Raw genomic sequence first — 8,126 nt, forward strand, 5'->3', positions numbered from 1 at the left:
CATATGAAAATTGTTGAGAGTAAATTCTAAGGGTTCTCATCACAAGGAAAAATATTTTTTCTATTTATTTAATGTTGCATCTCTATAAAATAATGGCTGTCCATTAAACATTGTGACAATCATTTCACGATGTAGGTAAGTCAAATCATTATGCCGTACACCTTAAGCTTGTACAGTGCTGTATGTCAATTGTATCTCAATCAATCTGGAAAAAATATGAAAGAAATAATCTGATAAAATTAATTAAAATCTAAAAAAATAGACGACAAAGAGGTAAACTAATTCCAGAGAGTGGTGGGTGCTATGAAAATAAGTAAAACAGGGTAAAGAGGTGGGGGGAATGGGTGGGTGGGCTGGGAGTGAGGAGTCAGCAGTCTCTCCAAGGAGCTGACATTTGAGACCAAGAATGATGCAAGGGAATTTCAGGCCAGGGGAAGAGCCCTCTCAAAGGCCCTGAGCCAGAATGAGTTTGGCATGTCCAAGGAATAGCAGTGAAGCTGGAGAGGAGTGAGGGAAGAGGAGAATGGCAGACATGGAGACGGTCAGGGGCTGGATTCTGCAGGGTGCTGTGGGCCGTGGTGAGGAGGGTGGATTAGATTCCAGGTGGGATCGGAGGCCCCCGGAGTGATGCATCTGACTCATGTTTTAGAAGGGTTACTCTGCTCCTGGGTGAAGAAGGAACTGCAGGGATCAAGCATGGAGATGGAGACAGAGACACCGATCAGGAAGCTGCCGCTACAGCCCAGGTGAGAGATGAAGGCTTGGACCAGGGCTGTGGTAATAGAGATGGTGAGAAGGGATCAAGTTCATTAACCCCCAGTATTTGAGAGCTAAACGAGGCCTTAGAAGTAACTCATTCTAACTGTGTTACTTTACAGATGATGAAACTTGAAGGTCCAAAGAGGTGAAGTGAGTTACACATAGTCATATACCTAATTACTGACAAACCCCAGTTTCCTGACTGCCATCACGACACCTCTGCCCTTACCTGGCCATCCCTAGGCCTGGGTGGGGAATGCAGAATACATGTAGGAATATGAACCCTCTAGAAAGTAGTCCCAGTCAAGTCTAAAATAAATGACTACCTTTGCTGAGGGCAAGGTCACCAATGACCTCCTAGCCGAATCCAATGGGTCCTTCCTTGGGGTCTCTCCAGCATCTGACACCTTTGACAACTTTTTCTTCCTGAGACTCCCTCTTCCCTTGACTCCCCTGACCCAGCTCTCTCCTGCCTCTCCCCGCTTTGTTCCCTACCAGCCTTATACCTACCTGGAATCATCCTGTCCTCTAAGTGTTACTGTTTCCCAAGATGCCATCTGGGGTACTACTTCTTCCTCTCATCTGCAGAGGAAATTAACTATTTACTTCCCTTCCTTCTCCTCCCCTTGCTCTGTAGTTGCCCCTGAGTTTCCTCTGAAGACTCATCCTTTTCCTCCTCTGAGCTCATGTGCCTTCATGGATGTGACACACCATCGACACCTGGTAAAGAGCACATTCCAAGTCCCTCTGAGCAAATCAGTTTATGAGACGTAACAGGACTGTTGCTGGGATAACTGGGAGAAAGACAGCTTTCCCCCGTCCATTGGATCTGAACCTGCAGCTTCGCCTAGCCATCGCGAGAGGACAGCATGAGACAAGGGGAGGTAAGAAAACAAGTCCTGATCAATCATTTGAACCCTGAACCCATGCCTGAAGCCAAATACAACTCTTGAGCTTTTTAGTGATAAGAGCCAATAACGTTCCTTCTTGCTTACGCCAATTTGAACTGGATTTTCTACGACTTGCAGAAGAAGAGTCCTATTTGATACCTCATCTCTCTGTGTGCTCCGTCTCCATACTCACCAAAACAATGATGACTCCAAAATCTCCATCTATAGCCTAGACAACTCTTGGGGGCTCCAGATTCATATCCACCCACCTAGTAGATGTTTTCCCCCATATGTCACACCCAGACACCTCAGATATAACGTGGAAAATGGAATTCATCATCTCTGCTTCTTATCATCTCAATATGCTATTCTTCATGCTTTTCTCTACCCTAGAAAAAAAATCACCACCCACCCAAATCACTCAAGACAGAACCTAGGACATCCTAGACCACTCTTGTCAGATAATCCTGATGGGGCTAAGGCCATGAATGACACTTTCCGTGTGACCTTGGGTAGAGTAATGGACATACCTGAGCTTTGGATTTTCATACAGAATTGCTAGGATTCAATGAGGTAATGTATGTAGAGCAATAAACGTTGGTTGGTTCCATTCCCTATCACAGACATCTAGTGCACCACTAAATCCTAACTCAAAACTTCATCCTCGGGCTTCCCTGGTGGTGCAGTGGTTGAGAGTCCGCCTGCCGATGCAGGGGACACGGGTTTGTGCCCCGGTCCGGGAAGATCCCATGTGCCGTGGAGCGGCTGGACCCGTGAGCCATGGCTGCTGAGCCTGCGTGTCCGGAGGCTGTGCTCCGCAACGGGAGAGGACACAACAGTGAGAGGCCCGCGTACCGCAAAAAAAAAAACCAAAAAACAAAAAACTTTGTCCTCACTGCCATTACCCCAGCTCAGAGCCTCACCATCTTTCCCCTGAATGACAATCAGATGTTTCTATCTCATCTTCTTGTCTTTGATCTCACCCTCACTCCAATTTGTCCTCCCCACTGCTACAAGACTGATCACCCCCTACACAAACGTGGTCATGCCATATCATTCTTTGGCATCTGCAGAATCTATTCATTTACAGGACTCTCCACTTCAGTTATACTGAATAAATCACAGTTCTCCAAGTAAGCACTGCTGTTCTCCAGTTCCATGACTTTGTACCTGACAATGGTTCCATTGTCCAGAATGCCCTTTCTCTCTCTATTCTCCCACCTGGAGAAGAGCTCATCCTTAAGACTTGGTGAAAAAAGTCACTGTAAAAATAGAAGGAAATAAACATGCTACACTGGCTAAAGAGGCTCACCAGCAAATTCAAACCGTGACCTCCCCAGTGTCAGAAAGGAGGGAAACTGAAGAAAAGTAAAAGATATAATTTTAAGTGTTTTTAGATGAAAAAAGCAAAGTAGGAATGGAGAGGAAAGAGAAGATTTAGGAAAATTTAATTTTGAGATAGGAGAGGACTTCCTAAATAAAACAGAAAACTTGAAGCCATAGAGAAAAGTCTTGTAGATTTAACCACATAAAAATTAAACACTTCTGCACAATCAAAGGTACAATAAGCTGGGAAGACAAAAAAGGCAAGATATTTGATTTATTAACAAGAAAAGGATTAAAATCCAAAATTTAGAAAAAGCCTCAAAAATGGATGAAATCACCAACAATTCAATGGAAAAATTGTTAAAGGATTTGTTGGGCAATTTGAGGGAGTGTAAATTCATTAAGCTTTTTGTTGTTGTTGTTTTAAGGGTAGACATGGAAGAATCTATCAGCACTTAAAGTGCACATAACTTTGATATTGAATGGTCTCCAAGATATAGGTTAAATTTTTTTAATTCCATAAGCAGAATGGGGGTATTTAGCATCCTACCATATTTATTTTTTGAGAGGAAGAAAACAGAAGATACATTTAATTGGCCTATAGACTCATGGACTGTCTCTAGAAGAATACACAAAAACTGGCAAAATTAGTTGTACCCAAAAAGGGAAATAGAGGGCTAGGGTAGGAGGGAGGTGTTACCTTTTATAGCCTTTGAATGTCATTCTTTATGCATACTACCTATCTCCAAAAAGTAAACCTAAGTAATTAAACAAATTCAATCTCTTTTTCTGCACAGTCTCCAGATCCCAATACACACAGGGAATTCTGCTTAAATAAATGTTTAAAATATACATTCCCTTTGACCCACTAACTCCACTTCTAGGAGTAACTTTTATCCAGAAATACTCTACAAGTACACAGAGACTTATGTACAAGGATGTTCACTATAGAATTGTTTATAATAGATGAAGTTGGAAACAATCTAAAAGTCCCTCAGTAGGAGAATGTTTAAATGAGTTACAGTGCATCTGTACTATGAAATACTATGTAGCCATTAAAAAGAATGACATGTATCTATGATATTGATATTGGAAGACATCCAAGTCTTACTGTTAAATCAAAAAAGTAAGTCACAGAGCATATAATTATATATGATCCCCGCTTATGTATTTTTAAAGGTATATCCAATATACTAAGGTTGGTCCTAAAGTTGGAAATGCAAATAAAATTTTTATCATGTTTTACAATATAATATCAATAAACTACATATCATGTATTCATATTCACCTGTATCCAGACTGGGTGAACATTTATTTCCGCATTGAAAAAGACCTAGAAAATAATACAGGTACAGTGGTTACCTTTCAGATGGAGAGAGGGAGTTGAGGTGAGGTAGAGGGAACTTTGATTTATTTTCCTATATATTTTTAAAATCTTTTATAATAACTATATTTTTGAAAAGTTACTACATTCCTGGCATGCTTTCCATTATTTATCCAAGGTCACAGGTTTGTAAGTGGCAGGGCTGGGTGCAGGCTAGTTGACTTCAGACTGTGCTCTTCATACGGTGTGGTCTTACCTGTTACTTGAGTATAAATCAAACACAAACCCAAAGCAAATGCACCTCCAGGTTTTACCTCTGGCCACACTGAAAACTCCTTCCTTTATGCTCCCATCGTTCCCTGAACATATCTGCCATGAATGCCATCCTCTGCCCTGCTGTGCACATAAACTGGCCAGCGAAACAGGTAACAACTAGCATGAGCACTCTCTTGGTGTAGGACTAGAATCACAGATGAGATTAGTACTGGCTGAACGAATGAAGTACTGAGTCACCAGGTCAATGCTTCTTCCAAACTCCAGGTAGCACAGAGCGCTATCTCCAACTTGGTTGATGCTTTCTGCTCTCCAAGCAAAACAGCAAGAAGACACCACTTCTCCCCTGCAGTCATGCTTTACTGCATCTCAGAAGGACAGCAAGTACTTCCTAAGGTTGCAGGCTCGCAGTCTGCAGGTCACAACCAGCCCGAACACATAATTTGGTTGCCTGGCACATTTCGAAAAATGTTTTGAATTAGTTGCCAGCTTTACAAACATGAAGCTTTCTCCCATGAAAGTTTGCAGCTTCCCCCCAAATCCAGATCAAGCGGTGTGCTGGAACCTTGTCCCACCTGCTCCTGTCTCTTTATGGGAAGGCATGCTCTACACACAGCGCCCCCCACCCCCCGCCCCCCGCCCAGCCCTCCTCCTGCACGCAGGCTTCCTGATGGGCCCCAGCAGCAGAGTTTACATCACAGAACTGTACCTCCTTTGCCTGACATTTAGGTCAGTTCCAGCTCAGCCCATTCGGTCCTCCACAGAACCCAAACAAGGAACACGGCCCCTCTTATCACGCGGCCAGGCCTCGTTCCTGACCCCCGCGGCACAGGGCTGCAACACAAGAGCATGATTTGACTACCTGAGGCTTGGACTTGGTTTCTAAATGCCATGCAGGCCTCCTTGGGAAAAGTTCCTATTCTTCCCGTCACGGCGCTGGAGCAGTAGGGCAAAAGAACATCCTGAGCTCCAGGAGCCACCTGTGTGATGGAGCCCACGTGGAAAGCACTGCCAAGTCAAAAGACCTGAGTTCAGTCTGGGCTCCTTCCTTGCTGAGCAGAGCACTTCTCTCTTGAGTCTCAGTTTCCTCGCCTGTAAAATGAGCTCACACCATCTCACAGGGCTGTTACGTGAATGAGATTTTAAAGTGTATATAAAAGTGCTTGGAAGCATCTTAGAAGTATAAAATGAGTGTAGACTAAGACAGCAAAAGAGGGGCACGGTGGAGGAAGTGACTGAAATGGGTGGTTGGATCCCAGTTAAAGAGAGCTGGAAGAAGAACCCCTGTCTGTATGATCTGAGGTACCTCCCACCTCCTCTCTCTGCTTTGGGGGCCTGGGAAAGGCATTTCCTAACCTGTCTCCGCGGCGCAGTAAGATGGATGATGAGGGAAAGCCACCTAGTATTTCCCGACACAGTAGCTCTCGGAAGCTCGTTTCCAGGTCCAGGTCACTGGGGAAGAAGAGGCTAGGCGGAATCTGCGCTGGCTGGATGGGGAGAGCGCACGGTGATGCCCATTCCACCGCCAGCCCCCAGCCCCCCTCCCTTGCCTGGTGTTATCATTATCCCAATTGGACACATCAAGGAGCTGAAGTCCTTTCCCTCCAAAACCACACCACCTTCACAGGCAGTAGGATCAAATGACCTGCTCTTGAAAGTACTTTGCAAAACAGATGAAAGGTACAATAAAAAACAAAAATAGTCTCAAAGATGTGAGATAAAGTGATGCCAACACACCACTGTGTGGTTACTGGAGACCAGACCCTTCTGATGCGCCCCAGAGCATCCCAGTTAACCAACAGACAATTCTCATCCCACATGCCTTTGTCAAAAGGTTGCGCAGGAGTTAAGCTCTGGCCCAGAAGGTGGGCCAAGTGCCCCCAAAGCTAACCGAATCTCCCTCTCGAAGACCTGAGGAACAGAGACGCCTACCCGGCGGCGCTAAGGTGGGCCGAGCGACTTCTGGGCGCATCTTCCGCCCTGCTAGAGAGACAGCGCCCTGAGCCCCGACAGAAAAGATGTAGCTCACCTGGTCCTCACGGATTTCAGCTGAGGGTCAAGGCCGCTCTGCCCCACACACCTGTCCCGGAGCGGGGCGTAAAGCCCCTCGGCCCGATCCCTATCAGCCGGGTCGCGGGCCCACACGAAGGTCTTCCCTTTCCGGGGGTCTCAGAATGGGGCTACGGGCGGCGCCGGAAAAGCGGGGCGGGTTAGTGGGAAGGGCCTCTCAGAAGCCCCTGGCCCCAGGGGAGGGGCGCGACCCCAAGATCTTCCGACAAAGAGCCCCGGCTCCCCGAAGCAAGACGGAGTGCGCCCGGGAGGACAGTCCCCTACCTCCAAGGGGGCGCGTAGAGAAGCTATGCGCCGTGGGGGCGGGGAGGCGTGGGGGAAGGGGGCGCAGAGACCCCGCCGGGCCTGTGCCCTCGCGCCCTCCCGCCCCGCACAATGAACTCGGCCACGCTCCAACCCTGCCAGTGACCCCCTCCCCGCCCGTGCCCGCGCCCCCGCCCCCGCCGGCGCTCACCCGGGAGCCGACGCCGCGGCAGCTCAGGGCCCCGCCTGGCCGCCTCCCCGCCTCGGCCGCCGCCGCCGCTTCCTTCCTCCCGGCCGCGCTCGGGGACCGGAGGTTTCGGGTTTCACCCCGCCGAGCCCCGCTTCGCTCCTCCCGCCGCCCCGCCACCAGCACGCGGACCCTGCCCGGGCGCAGGCCAAGTAACTTTGCGGCGCTCGCGCCCCTCCTCCGCCCGCGCCGCCCGCCCCTCCTCCGCCGTCCCGGCCCCTCCGCCCGCCGGCCACCCCAGTCCCCCCGCGCCCCGCACCGCCCCACCCGAGCCCCGCGCGCCGCCTCTCCTCCCCGCCCGGGCGCCGCCGCTTCCCATCCCTCACGCCCCTTCCTTCGCGTCTGCCCTCCCTCCCGGCCACTGTTCCATTTCTTCCCACGATCGGCCTCAGCTGCTGCTCTTTGTCTCGCCCCTTCTCTCTCGGCTCGCACCACTGCTCTCCAGTAAACCTTTGTGGTCCCTCCTCGGGCCTTCCCCGATCCCGTTCCTCCGTCCCAGTTCCAGCCGTTGGGACGTCCCCTTTTCCGTTTGTCTCTCCATCACGCTTATACTTTCGGATTCTTCCCGTAGGCTCCGCACAGTCCCGTTCTCCTCCTCCAGTCTCGCCGTGGACTCCTGGCATTGCCTTTCCTGCTCACCTTTCATTCACGTAGCCAACGTGCCTGAGCGTCTGCCTGGTGCCAGGCGGTGTCCTGCGCCCTGGGAATATCACAGTGAATCAACCCGCGAAGCCAGCCTTTGAGGAGCCCACAGCTCCTGGGAGTGGGAGGGTGGATGTAAACAGATGTTTACAGTGCTACGCTCCCTCTGAGCCAAAAGGCTGGGGAGCAGTAATTACAGTACACAAACCAGGGTGCTGCCAGTTCAGAGGACAGAACACTTCCTTCCCATGTTGGTTTTTTTTTCCCCCCTGCCTCGCTACCCACGTTCTGTACCATCCCTAGCCTTCTGCGTTTCCTGTGGAGCAGCCTCAATAAGGGGACAAAAAGTTGA

General features: G+C 49.1%; 1 protein-coding gene across 11 annotated transcripts in view; it reads right to left on the reverse strand.

The window, feature by feature from the left end:
- Window positions 1–7,283, reverse strand: part of GPR161 (G protein-coupled receptor 161) — a 57,752-nt gene extending 50,469 nt beyond the window's left edge. For 4 of the 11 annotated variants that reach the window (XM_032644385.1, XM_032641686.1, XM_032642448.1 and 1 more), the window contains exons 1-6: window positions 7,097–7,283; window positions 6,602–6,752; window positions 5,929–6,024; window positions 5,282–5,406; window positions 4,813–5,023; window positions 4,264–4,308 (exon numbers count right to left, since the gene is read on the reverse strand). The gene's annotated coding sequence lies outside the window, so the exon portion shown is untranslated. Of the gene's footprint in view, window positions 1–4,263; window positions 5,024–5,281; window positions 5,407–5,434; window positions 5,581–5,928; window positions 6,060–6,601; window positions 6,753–7,096 lie in introns of all 11 variants that reach the window. The other 7 variants (XR_004351554.1, XR_004352169.1, XM_032640939.1 and 4 more) reach the window with 6 other exon arrangements.
- Between the last annotated feature and the right edge of the window lie 843 nt (window positions 7,284–8,126).

This window comes from Phocoena sinus, chromosome 1 (assembly GCF_008692025.1).
Source record: "Phocoena sinus isolate mPhoSin1 chromosome 1, mPhoSin1.pri, whole genome shotgun sequence".
In the NCBI taxonomy this organism is placed as follows: domain Eukaryota; kingdom Metazoa; phylum Chordata; class Mammalia; order Artiodactyla; family Phocoenidae; genus Phocoena; species Phocoena sinus.